This window comes from Miscanthus floridulus, chromosome 1, assembly GCF_019320115.1.
Source record: "Miscanthus floridulus cultivar M001 chromosome 1, ASM1932011v1, whole genome shotgun sequence".
Taxonomy (NCBI): Eukaryota; Viridiplantae; Streptophyta; class Magnoliopsida; order Poales; family Poaceae; genus Miscanthus; species Miscanthus floridulus.
This window is the reverse complement of record NC_089580.1, coordinates 88,429,922-88,443,820: the sequence shown is the minus strand read 5'-3', so window position 1 is coordinate 88,443,820 and position 13,899 is coordinate 88,429,922. Positions and strand designations below refer to the sequence as shown.

The following is a 13,899-nucleotide window of genomic DNA, read 5'->3' as shown; positions in this document are numbered from 1 at the left end:
ATGAGTCTGCACAGCTAAATTCATGGGTATCATGCAACTATAATTCAAAACCATCCCTCAACCTAATACATTTCAAAAACATGGTCCAACTACACCTAGTGTGCGACATATATATTATTTTTCATTCAGGTATATTTGTTACATATTTGAAGTTCTATTGTTTTCTCACATAGTCATAATTCAAATATTTATCGCGTGCGTTATATTTCTTTTCGAGTGTGATAACTCGAGGTACCCACTATCCACTTGAGTATGGATATAGGCATAAAATTGCACCAATACCCTACGTATGAGCTCTTTCTTAATGCTTATAAATAAAAAAAAAACTGATTGTACATAGCTGAATGATAGCCAACCGATTCCTTGATCCGGCATAGGCCTTTTCTGAAGCGTTGATTACACGAAGAATTTGGTGCTTACGGGAAATGTTCGTGATACACGAGGGGCGGAGCGGGTCCCGGTCCTGGTCCCCCAATATGCGAATATGCGAACCGGACACTCTGTTGGTCCCCTGTCCCCGGTCCCCAATGGGACCACGACACGTGCTCTGCGCCTACCTGCTGCAGTCCTCGTTCCCCTCCGCCTCCGTCCCACACCATGAAGACCTGTGTCGTTCGCGTCGTCAACGAAGGTTACGTAATCTACATGAAATGCGTGTTTGTGCCACGTTCACGTAAACTATAATCACCGTATTCATCCCGCCGCTGTGTGTGTTGTATCATCTCATCCAAAAAAAAAAAAAATCCCCGAACCCGAGGAAAAGGCCCGCTAAACCCTCGCCGCCGCTGCGCCATGGCCGACGAGCTCGACGAGCTGATCGGCTTCCTCTCCTACCGCAGCCCCCAGGTGCGGGGCGCGGCGCTGGACATCGTGCGCGGGCTGACGGGCGGGGAGGACGGCCTCCGGGCGCTCACGGCGCGCGCCGACCGCGCCCTGCCGGCGCTGCTCCGCCTGCTGGCCTCCGCGGGCGGCAGCGGCGCGGGCGAGGCCGCGGCGGACTCGCTCGTCAACCTCAGCCAGGACGCGGCCCTCGCGGCGCGCCTCGTCGCGCTCGGGGCCGTCGATGCCGCCATGGACGTCGTGGCCAAGCGAGGCGGGGAGCAGCCGGCCCTTGCGCGCAGCCTCGTCATGCTGCTCTGTCAACCTCACCCACGTCGAGTCCGGCGTCGCCGCGCTTCTCCAGGTCCGTTGAGCCATTCTATTTCTACTGAAGGAGGAACTACTTAGTTTATCTAATACTCCGTATAAATGGTGCTCCAAATGAGCAACTTTTGCCTCCCTAACCTTCTCCTTGACATGAAAGTTCCAATGATACTTGGTAACTTATGTTACTGGCTAGATATATAGAGATTCTTCGATAATCGATATATGAGGTCATCTCAATATTTCCATTCCTCAATTGTACCGTGGAGCCTGAAGAAACAGCTTCTGAAGTCATTTTCCATATGCGAATGGTTTGGTTATGTCCTGAGACGAGCTAACGAGGAGAAGATGTGCTTTTCACTGATAATCACAGATAAGGAGCGAGAATGGAACACTGAACAAAGAAAGCTGTTGCAAAACATTAAATTACAAACCTTGCCTGCCTTATTTTCGCTATAAATCTTAATCATGTGATCTAAATCATCCATTGCCAAAAATAGCTCAACAACAACAACGACAACAAAGCCTTTTAGTCGCAAGCAAGTTGGGGTAGGCTAGAGTTGAAACCTAACATGAGCCCCTAGTCACGGTTCAGGCACGTCAATAGCTGCTTTCCAAGCACTCTTATCCAAACAAAGATCTCTAGGTATATCCCAACATTTTAAATATCTTTTTATTGCTTCCTCCCATGTCAGCTTCGGTGTTCCTCTATCTCTCCTCACATTGATATCTCGACTTAGGACTTCACAATGCACTGGTGCCTCTGAAGGTCTCTTTTGGACATGGCCAAATCACCTTAACCGATGTTGGACAAGTTTTTTATCAATTGGTGCTACCCCTATACGATCACGTATATCATCGTTCCGAACTCGGTCCATCCTTGTGTGACCACAAATCTAGCGCAACATACACATTTCCGCGACACTCGGTTGTTGGACATGTCATCTTTTTGTAGGCCAACATTCTGCTTCATACTGTAAGACATAATTTGCTGCTGGTCTCTCTCTCTTGCTGCAGCAGAGTTGGCATTTGGTTAGCTCAGCTGTTCAGTCTCTACTGCTGTAGCAGTATGGCAATAAGACCACCTCTAGTACATTAGTTGGTAGCTATTACATCAGCCATGTCTTAGTAGTGGGCTGATCTAAGCTTTGTACTGCTAGTACTAAGAGTAGTTGGTGTACCTTAGGAGTAGGCAGTTGATGTACTTACCAACAACTATGTATCCTGGTAGAGGTACGAGCACTTGTATATATATCACACCTAAGACAGTGCAAAAAGAGTAGTTCAGTTTGCCACATCCAGAAGCAAAGCTTTCGGCCAGCGCTGGGCTTATGCTGTGTATGTGTGAGCTGTTCTTAATATCTTCTACCTCAAGCCATAGTGAGTGAGTGTGCTGGTAAGCTTACTGCTTACCTGTGCAGGGCAGGCAGAGGGACCAACAAGTGGTATCGGAGCCGTACAAGCGCCGTCGCCGGACTAACCGCTGGCGATGACGGACGGTTCGGAGATGGGCGACAGTAGCGACGCAGGTATAAAACTTGCCTTTAAGCTTTTGTGGTACCCTCTTGTCACAGAGAATGCCAGATGCTTGGCGTCACTTCATCCACCCTGCTTTGATCCTATGGCAAATGTCTGCATCAATATCTCCATCCTTCTACAGCATCGATCCTAGATAACGGAAGGTATCTTTCTTAGGCACCACTTGACCAAAAATAGCACACATTCTCGAAAATTTCAAATCGTCAAGATCATCATATTATAAGATACAAAAGACGTATTTGAATGCTTCGAATGCCATCTTGAAAAGAAAGTTTTTTTAAGTTTAAGCTCCTAACATTAATATTCATAGTCCACAAGTGTAGGCCATCTTAAAATCAGGGGTGGGCCCAATTGCCATTTCCCAAATAACCACAATACCACCTGAGGATGTAGGAGCAGAAATTGCGACAATATCGACACCATCCTTCGAATGCCAACAGGTGATTCCTTTTATTATGCATCCCTGGGAGCTGCAACACACGAGAACACATCAGAGAATGCATAAACAGTAAGTCAAATGATTATGCATCCCTGGGAGATGCAGCAGTTGTAAAAAAAAAAAAACAGATCAAGTGAGCTCACCTGCAATAATTGGCAGAGCAATCAGGAAATAGGTAGCAAAAACAAAATCAGTATCATGGACATCAAGCCTGCACATGATACAACAACTGAATGCAATGTTGCCACTTTGATCCATTTATATGAAAGAGAAGCTAGCAATCATGAATTCCTTGGTAAACAAGTTGTAATATTTTTGGACAAGGGACCAAAAATACCTTACAGTAAATTCTTCTTTCGGCCTGAGTTTTCAGTTATACATGCACCAAGCCAGTGCTGCAGCTTAATTCAGATAACCTGGAAAGCCATAGTTGTTCTTGATCAGTTTCTGAACAAGAGCATTTAATCAGCTCTCAGAGCAAGGTGAACTATCATGTGCAAGATTATGAAATGTCGTGCAAGATTGGTGAACTATCATGTTTATAGATCAAAATAAATGCTTGCGGTAGAAACATAGTACAAGACTGAAATATTATCGTAAACCACTGTCACTCAGCCTGTATATTATGCTACATGTAATGGGATTGAGATATATAATATGTTCCTAGCTCCTGTAAGCCAATGTTCACACTACTTTACATCAATGAATTTGCTATTATAGCTGTAGATTAAGGTCAAACATCATTTTCTTCTTTCAATATGAAGAAGCAAAACAGGGCACACATAAATAAGTGAATTAACCAATTGGCGTTCACAAAAACACTGTTGGGTCAAGGGGCATTTTCACAAATAGCTTGTGTTCCAAATGTCCTGATTTTATTTTGGATGGTTGTCGAATCGAAGAAGGTGTGGAAAGAAGAGCCAACTCACCTGCTGCGGTGCCTGTTGCCTGACAACACCTGCATTGGTTGTGGCTTGGCGTCTAAGATAGTGTCAAAGGCATCGGCTTGATTCAAATCAAAGGATGCCAATGCAGTGGCACTGTGGACGGGACGGGCGTCAAGTACTTGGAGACAGGTATGCCGGGCCCAGGCAGCAGCGACGAGGAGAGAGCACATGTTCCTACGCTCTGTGATTGCAGCGTACAAGCAGCCAGCGCAGACAGGGCGATGCCAGTCGAGTTCACAGGTGCTGAGCGAAGGTCGTGGACGGTAGCCTCGCCTTGGCAGATGCAGACGGATGATGCGGTTGGCGGGCGCCCACTCCACAATGCAGATGTGCTGCCGTCCCCGGAGCTATTGGGGGGACCGTGAACTCCGAGACCAAGAGTGGAGAAAGGAAGAGAAGAAATGGGGGAGCAGAGAGAAATGCAAGTCCCACCTGTCAGTGCCGTTTTTTATTTGACGGCGTAGTGGGTGGGTGGGGTGGGGTGGAGGCAGCGGCTTCACCAAGTTTTAGTAGTATATAGAGATTCTTACTGGTGATCATTCATGGAAAGACTTATGTGACTCCATTTTGAAAGGCTGGGGATGAGAAGGTGCAAGGCTTGTATGTTGCAAAGCTCGTGCGATCATTCTGTAGGTCATCCAGTGATTCTGAAGGTTAGTTTCTTCTGTTCAATATAGCTTGTACATTCAGATGAGAAACTGTGATTAATTCCTCTATTTTATTCATTAATTTTATTATATTTTTTATTTATTATATTTAAGAAGATTCTGCTCCATGTTGGACCTGTTCCTTTTCTTTAACTTTTCCTTTTTTTGCTGTCTGATTATATTATACTATGATCTTATCTTGCAATGTTTTCACATGGCTTGAAGCTTCTTTTTGTCCACATGAAACTTCTTTTCTAGTTCACCTGTTTTTTTTTGGCTAATTGATCCACCTCTCATCTCTGTGATCCCTTTCATAGCCTCTTAACCACTTTCGTGGTTGTTTGTCTTGAGTCATCGCTGAAATATTCAGTTGACATGTAAACAATCTTTTTTCTTTTACAAAAACGCAGAGCAAGACATTTTTTAATACGTTGCCTCCATACTTGCCTCCATACTTGTCAATATATCTAAGGTTGAAGCTGGAAGGAGAATATTGATGGAGCCTAAGAGAGGTCTTCTGAAGCAGATTATTCGACAATTTGATTCAACAAATCAACTTAGAAAGAAAGGGGTACGTGCAGCCAAATCTTTATGATGGCATAAATGTGACATCTACACTGAAGAGGCTTCTCCTGGTTTCCCTACTTTTGACATAGTTTGACCAGCTCTTTATCAGTTACTACTTGCTAATCATTGTCGCATACCATCAACTGTTTTATTTTAGTGAGTTGCTGTGAAGGGTTCTACTGCAGACATACATAGGGAAATGTTAACAGTTCAGTTTGCTGACAATTCAATTTGTAGGAATGCTGCATTATTTCATAATTCCTTGCTGTGTTATTTGCATTCATGTACCGATTCTAGATTTGCCTGCAATTAAAACTAGTTGCTGTCCTGCACCCAGTTTCTGTTGCAGTGCCATAATTTTCCTTTTTTATGTACATTGGCATGTTATGAATCTGGTATAAGTTATTATCAAATTGTTGTATTCCCGCTAATTTTTGTACTTCTATATTCCTTGGTGAGCTTTTTGCAGGTTGCTGGTACAATCCGTAACTGTTGCTTTGAGGCTGATACTCAGCTTCAGAGTTTGCTTTCTTTAGCAGAATATCTTTGGCCAGCTCTACTTTTGCCTGTAGCTGGAAAGAAGGTACTGCACATCATTAACATTTCTATTACTGTATCCTTTATTGGCATAAATACCAGACTTGCCAGTTTTCCTGTTTTCTTTTTGGGGTAATTATCTGTTGGGAAAACTGTTCCCAGCAAGGTAGGGACTCAGAAGAGCCTTTGCTCAGGCAAAGGTAAACTCAGATGGTGGGTCCCAAGGTTCTATTAGGGTTTCATTCATTCATGAATCTCTCATCAGCATGGGGTTTGCTTCCCCCTTTTATAGGTCACTGTACATAAGTGAATCATTTTACAACTTTACCCTACAGTTCAACGGGCATATTGTAGGGATATGCCCGTACTAGGCCTAGTCTCTGGGGGCATCTTGGGTCTTCTCTTTCTGCACCGCCTTGCCTCATGGGCCTCAGCAAATGAGCCTGCTGGAGGCCCACTTGTCCCTCATCGCGTGCCCTCCTTCTGAGCCTCTCATGTGATGGGTGGAGGCCCAGCCTTCGCCGCCTCCTCCCATCTTCCAAGCCGATTCATTGTCTTCCCTTTGACGACCTTCGCTCTGCTTTCCCATGCCTGGTCTTGGGTTTAGCCACGGGTCTTCGTCGACAGGTCTCTGCCGTCCTGTGGCCGAAGGCTTCCGCGGAATCCCTGTCAAAAAGGTGAACTATGGTGATAGTTTGCAGTTTCATTCAAAGGCATAGCGATGGAGCTATAAAAAAGGGGAGTTTGTCTTAGCGACCAAGATGTCTGTGTCCCAACATTATCATTCCCTTCTGATCAGTAATCTGTGTTGTACTGGCCCAGTGGCCCTGATGATCACTGTCGTGTGGACTTTGTTAGCTGATTACACATCTTACAATTGAAACTAATAGTATGTTTTCTTGCTTTGAGCAATCTTGCGTTGCATTTTCTTAAATGTTTTTAAAGGCGTATTCTTGTAGAAGACTGTATTTTTTTCCTCGGATGATGTAAGGAGAGCTGTGTTTTATTTCATTAAGAAGAGAAAGAAAATAAGGAGAGGGCAACGGCCATCTCCTGCAGATGTCTAGTTACAAACACACAACTTACAATAGAGACTCAACATCGACCAAACAGACCTTGACCGGTGTCAAGGTTAAGTAACCTGATGAGTAGTTCATGGAGAGCTGGCGCACCAGCCAAACACCACAAACTACTCTCATTTGCCGCTGCCTGTAACACTACTGAAATACAAGGCACAGCACCCTCATACACACAAGCATTGCAAAGGTTCCCAATAAGACTGCCTAGGCTGTAGGGTTTAAGCTTTTATAACATACCTTCTTCTTGTTGAAGACTTAGCTCTACTTCTATATTTTCATGTAGAAATGCATTTGTTGCACATTTAATTCCTTAGTACACTTTGCAAAAGTATAGACATAGGGATCCGTAATAGCAAGGGTGAATCTGTTATTCTTCTGGTGCAACAGGCACATATATGGCATTTAGCATCCTAGAGTAATTTCCCAAAAATACTTTCCTTTTCTGTTGTTTGTGCTGAATGATGGATATTCATGTGTCGTACTACTAATATGGCTTTTGGCTGATGCTGCAGATATATAGTGAAGAAGACAGATCGAAAATGCCACTTGAGCTATCAAGTGCACTCTCCCATGAACGGGAAGCTGTTGAGGATTCTGAAATTCGGCAGCAGGCGTTGGAGGCTATTTATATGATCGTATTGCAGGTGATTTTTACATTTCTTGGCAGTGACTTTTGGTTTATTTTGCATGCCTATTTCCAATTATACAATATCCTATGCTGCCTTCTTTTAAGATGTCTTAACTAAATAAACTCCATTCCTGCCCCCTGTAATCGTACAGCTATCATATATGCATTGTCTACCTCTGTACCTCAACCATTGTAGTCCTGTTGATCATGTTACACCGTTTATCATTTTTACTGTGAAACCTTAATAATAAATGGTTGGTTACCTCAGGAAAAACTTGGAAATTTCTCGAGTCAGTTAGTGTAGTACGTTTTAAAGACTTAATGACTTTGGTTACGGACTTGATACTAATTTCGTTTAAATGAGGTTTCCAGCACTGCATACTACACTTTTCTATGATAGGTTACTTGTTAAACTAGAAGGGTGAATCCATGCGCAGAGGTGCATGCCTGGTCCAAGGTTAAGTGCATATAAATATAAATAGACTTTCCACCCCGTGCACTTGTGGTGGGGCAGCACTTGTGGCTGAGATCAGTAGATCAACATGATCCAGCTGTAATAAATTGAAATGATGTTTCAAGTGGCGCATGGCCACACACACCCCCCCCCCCCCCCCCCCCCCCTGTTTGATAGCACCCTGCAATCTGGCATTATGGCATGGGTGATGTGTGTTGATGCCTCAGTATTCACAGCTCAAAACCAGATGTATAGTGTAGCAGAATATAAGCATATAACCTATAAAAGACACTTACCTGGGAGGCCAAGCTTGAAACAATTTTAGGCCAGGCACTCCTGACCAATTTATTAGCCATCAAATTTGTATGTTGAATTTTAAAAAGAGTAAAATGCACCATTAGTCCATCAACTTGTGCTTCTGTGTGTCACTTTGGTCCCATCAACTTTGAAAGTGTATTTTTAGGTCTAAAACCTTGTTAAGTGGTGCATAAATAGTTCATACCCCTTCGTTTCGCGAATAGATCTGACGTGGACAATACACCTAGCTGCCGAAGTGGATAGGAGGTCACGTCCGGGCGCCGCTGCAGCGCGGGGGCAGGCGCGTGGGGTACGGGTCGCTGGGGCTGTGGCTAGCGGAACGGCAATGCGGGTAGCGGGGAGGGTGCGCGCGCAGGGCGTGGCGAGGGTGCGCGGGGCAGGGCACGGGGAGGCGGCGCGGGCAGCACGGGGCTGCGGACGCACAGGGGCGGCAGTGCGGCGCGGAGAGCAGGGTTTACGGCGCGGGCTCGGAGTGCAGGACGGCTACGCGCGGCGTCCAAGCTACACGGGTGCATGGGACGGCGGCCTGCGGTCGGGCGCGCGAGGCGCTTGACACGAGCACGGCGCGCTAGGCGGCAGCACGCGACGTGGGCGGCGCGAGCGCGGTGTGCGTATACCTGAGAATGGATGGAAATCCATGTCCAAATCAATGGAATCCAAATAATATCTAACTACAAAAGTCCACGTCCAGTCCAGTTCTACTTAAAGCTAGAGAAAATCCAATCCTATCCAATCTACTTCTACTAAAATCCAATTCATCCAACACAATCCAATCGTTGAATCGAACGAACACAACATCAGAGAGAAAATCATCTGTACGCCGTTCCACAGTGCATGGGTCCCACACACGTGTTTCCTCTTCCTTGCTTGTGCCTTTCTGTGTTCTCTCTCGTCGCTCGACGACGCACCAGCACGTGTGAGCGCCGCCAGCCACCGGAGCTGACGGCATGGGGCTCGACGGCAGGGGCGGCGCGAGGCCAAGTCGTTGGCGTGGCGGCGCGGAGCGGAGGGCGGCTGCCAGCGCTGGCACAACAGCGTTTTACCAGATGTGCTCAGGGTTCAAAATTTCGGCGAAATTTCGCGAAATTCGGTAATTTCGGTGGTGGCCGAAAGAAAAATCCGAAATTTTGTATATACACTAATACATGTGTTATATAACTTTAGACTCAATTTTTTATTATTTATATTGCATATTTTTGTATTTAATAGATGTGTAGTCATAAATCATACTAATATTTATTTAGATTTAAATGTTTTTTTAGAAAAAAACATACTTCATGTGCTAGTCTCTAAAAAAAATTTCGCCGAAATTTCGGCCGAATTTCACGAAATTCGGTAGTTTCGGTGGTGGTCAAAATTTTTGCAATACCGAAATTGAAAACCCTGGATGTGCTAGAAGGGTGGGTGTGATGCCTCTGCTGCGGGCGACGCGCACGACAGGGTTTTGCCCAGGCGGCAGCGAGCTAGGCGCTGATTGCGTGGGCGAGGCCACGCCCGTAGGTGGCGCGCGAGGCGCGACAAGATCACCCGGGCAGCGGTGAGCTTGGCCTTGGCTGCGTGAGTGAGGCCTCGTCCGTGGGCGGCGCGCGCGACAAGGTCGTCCAGGCGGCGGCGAGTTTGGCCCTGGCTGTGTGGGCGAGGTCGCCGTCGGCGACAATGGTGTGTGGGCAAGGCCTCATCCACAGGTGGCGCAGACGGCAAGGTAGCCCAGGCAGCGGCGAGGTCGCCCCCCGTCGGCAACTGTGTGTGGGGAGGCCCTGGCGACTCATGGGACCCATGATCAGTCCAATAGCAATTGGATTATCATGGGGGTTTTGTCCAGCACCATCCAGCGCTCTTGGATCAAGAGAAAATGGATGTCCATGTCCAACCAAATCCAAATCCAACAAAATCCAAGTGCAAAAGTCCAATTGGATCTTGGACTATGCCAAGTCCATTCCCAGGTATAGGTGTGCTGTACATCGGGGAAGCAGCAGACATAGCTCTCGGGCGAGCGTGCGCATAAGCTTCACGAGGAAGAGGCGACGGCGGGAAGCAGCGAATGGCGGGGCACGGCGGGAGGCTCGCCGGAGCCGAAGGAGACAGCCGGGGTGGCGGCGATTTCGGCCTGATCCGGCCAGGAAACTGTGCAAGGAGGGGCGGAGGGGGAAGAGGAAGCTGCTGCGCAGCTCAGTCTGGCTCGGGATGGCCGGGAACGGGCGCAGCGGCGGCGGATTTGCGTCGGTGGCGCGGCTCGGTCTGGAGCAGAGCATGCACGGGGAGAGAGCGAAGGGAGGGCCGCGACGTGGGGAACGGGAGCGCGGCGCGGCTCAGCCGGTCTCGCCGGACCCCGTCAAAGAGGCGGTCATCGGCTGGCTCCGTGCCGTCGCGGTCGATGTCGCGCCACGCCCTCCCGCCGCGCCTTGGACTGCACAGCGCGTGCTCCTCCTTCCCGTTTTGTGCTCCACCACCGACATGCTTGATCCGCTGGCAAAATTTCGCCGCCGTCTAGCCGCCCTCGTCCGATTCCTTTCACAGTCATAGCCACCTCGTCCTTGTTTTCTGTTTGGACCCAGTCGCGGCAGCCCTCTCGGCCGGAATATGCCACGCGCGCCATTTCCACCGCCGCGGTAAGCCATCACCGCCGTGAAGCTCCTTGCCGTGCCCAGGTCGTTCGGGTGCTTCCCTCTCCCTCTTCTTGCTTGATCTAGCTTCGCCTTGATGCCGTGGACCTTATCGGCTTCTCCGTTTTGTCAGTGGAGCACCGGAGCCACCGGTCCGCCATCACCGCGACGCCAGTTCCAGCCGCCGCGCTCATCTTCAACGCCAGCAGCGGTGGCGGCGGCGCCTGCTCGCCCACGTGGCCGTGGTGACGGAGGCTCGCACGCGCACCCGCGTGGCTGCTGCAGCGGCTCGCCTGCTCGTGCACCCGCGTGCTGCGGCGGCGGTGGGCCGCCCGCCTGCGCTCCCCTGCTCGCCTGCGAGCCAGAATGGGGTGAAGTGGCAAAGGGGGAGAAAGAGAGGGTGGTATTGGCTAAAAAATAAGGGCCACTCAGCCCTCACGTGACACAGACGCCACGCTGGCTGATGATATGGTCTGCCACGTCAGATCTATTCGCGAAACGAAGGGGTATGGACTATTTATGCATGGATTATTTACATATTTACCATCATTATGGTGTGAGTGATATAAAAAGTATCATGTCAGTGACTCATGTGTCGGTGACATAGTATAAGATGTCATCCGTAATAACGGTATGTAAATGCCTCTTTATGCACCACTTAACAAGGTTTTGGACCCAAAAATGCATTTTCAAAGTTGATGGACCAAAGTGACACAGACGCACAAGTTGATGGACTAATGGTGCATTTTATTCTTTTAAAAATAAGGGCTAATATACTTTATAACAGCTATTTTGGCAAATGACTTAAATTTATATCATTTTTACCTCACATCTCATGTAGTCATGCTATTCAGCCACTTGCTTGAATTCTTACTGGAAATTCACCTTTTTCAGGATGATGGCCGAAGGTCCTTTTGGTCAGTTAATGGTCCACGAATTCTGCAGGTTAGTTATGAAGATGAAGAGGACCAAAAAGTGATGGAAGCATATGAACTCATTGGTTCCCTGGTATAACCGCTGAACTTTTTAGTATTTTCTCTGGTTATTAGTTCGACCATGTGTTACATATACTAGTTGAATGGTTTTTGCTTTATAGACATGCTGTTTCTGCATGTCCTAGGCATCTTATAATCTGTTCCAAGAGTTATTAACTATATGATGCAGGACTTTCTCGTGATGAGTTTACCCTTATGCTACTTTTAGTCTCTGTAGATACTCTAATCGTTAATGTTCCTTTTCTTGCCTCCCACCCCCCGGCATCTGCTCTACTTCTATATGTTTGATCCATGACATTGTTGCACTCTTGAAGTGTTGAGACAGTAGTTTGGGCAGACTACTGGAAAGCATGCTTTATGATGAGTCTATGTCAAATTCAAACAGATCATGTTTTAACATTTCATCTCTTGACACAAATTGTGTTACCATAATGCTATCATAGTATGATATTCTTTATGGGGGCTGACTCAAACTTTATTTAACGTTGACAGCTTGTTGGGAAGGGTGAAGGTGAACAAGAACAAGAACAAGAGCCTCAATGACCCCCACCCCTGATAAAAACGGTGTTGTATTTTTGTTTGTCTAGAAAACATCCCTCGTCATGTGCAATAGCAATACTATAATATCCCAACTTGTCAGCTGTTGCAACTGCAAAAGCTCTGCAGTGTTGCTTCTGTTATTGACGAATGTATCTGGAAACTTTGTATTGTACTACGTACTGGCCGTCTTTTCCATGGTTTTGAACTCTGACGATTCTTTCACACCGTCACTTCAGAACATGGGTAGGCAACCGGGCTACCCTGTTGCTTTGGCTGAAACCTATTGGGAATTGATTGATGGGCGCCATGTTAAATGTAGGGACCCGACCAGGATGTGGCTCTACCCCATGTGAGCTGAAGTCGCACCAAACAAACTCTGAGTGTTATGTTATCTACTTGCTCGATATAAAGTCTGTTTGCCGGTCAAACCTGGCTAATGATGAGATTTAACTATCAATTGAGATGCATTTTTAATTTGTGGAGAATGCTGACAAACTTTTATCATCATGATAACATAGGACGCAGGGTACATACGTGAACCTCCCGTGGCTAAGATAAACGACACTTCTTGTGGTCCACAAGTTCATACGTGTGCCTCGTGTCACCTCAAATATTGCACGAAAAACATCGTGGGCGACATCCATGAGTTTTTCTTTTAATATATATTTCTATCTCCTTTGTCCTGCATTTTGTATTGCCGTTGTTTCTTTCATTTCTGGCAAGTAGTGTTCAACAATTGCCATTTTGCTTCTAGGGCCACACTTAAGTACGGGTAACCCTTCATTGATGCTGACGCCGCCACTGTTGCTATTTCTTTCCTCCTTTTTCTTTTTCAGGGAAATTTCATATGGTAGTTGGAAGAAAGACGGATTTTTCATTTTTTTCCCTCTCTCTCTTAACATAGCATTCTTAGAACATAGGATAGGCCGATAGGGTCACTGTTGTATGGAACTTCCTACATGAATGTTTTCTTTAGGAGATGGGATTTTTATTTCTATTTACTGCACTTTTCACGTAAAATAAATCGAATTCCTGTGAAATTCGATGCATTTCAAAGGGGCCAAATAAAAATCTAGAGGGTTTCAGTGTGGCCTTTGGATGCAACACGGGAAAAATTCAAGAATCTATAAAGATAGAGACACAATGGAATTTTGCATATCCTCATATTAGTTTTCGTCCAAAAGTTCCTATTGCTTCAAGCATCTCATAGGAATCCAAATAAATTTCATACGGTGTTCCTCTGTTCCCACAAGGTATATAGGAAGTTTTCCTATGGGTTTGGAATTTATTAAATTTCTGTGTTTTTTTTTGTTCCAACAGGGCCTGAATCTTGCAGAGAATTGAATTGACTCATGCGAAAATACTGTGAAATCCACTTTGCAAAAATCTCATGTTCCAAAGAAGGCCTGAAAACAGACAAAATTTCAAAACAAAGCATTACAACTTGAAGATGCAGATAATAT

The 13,899-nt window shown here is 46.3% G+C and overlaps 1 pseudogene; it reads left to right on the top strand.

Moving 5' to 3' along the window:
• Positions 1-741: 741 nt before the first annotated feature.
• LOC136537423 (uncharacterized) lies at positions 742-12,805 on the top strand (annotated as a pseudogene).
• The last annotated feature ends 1,094 nt before the right edge of the window (positions 12,806-13,899 follow it).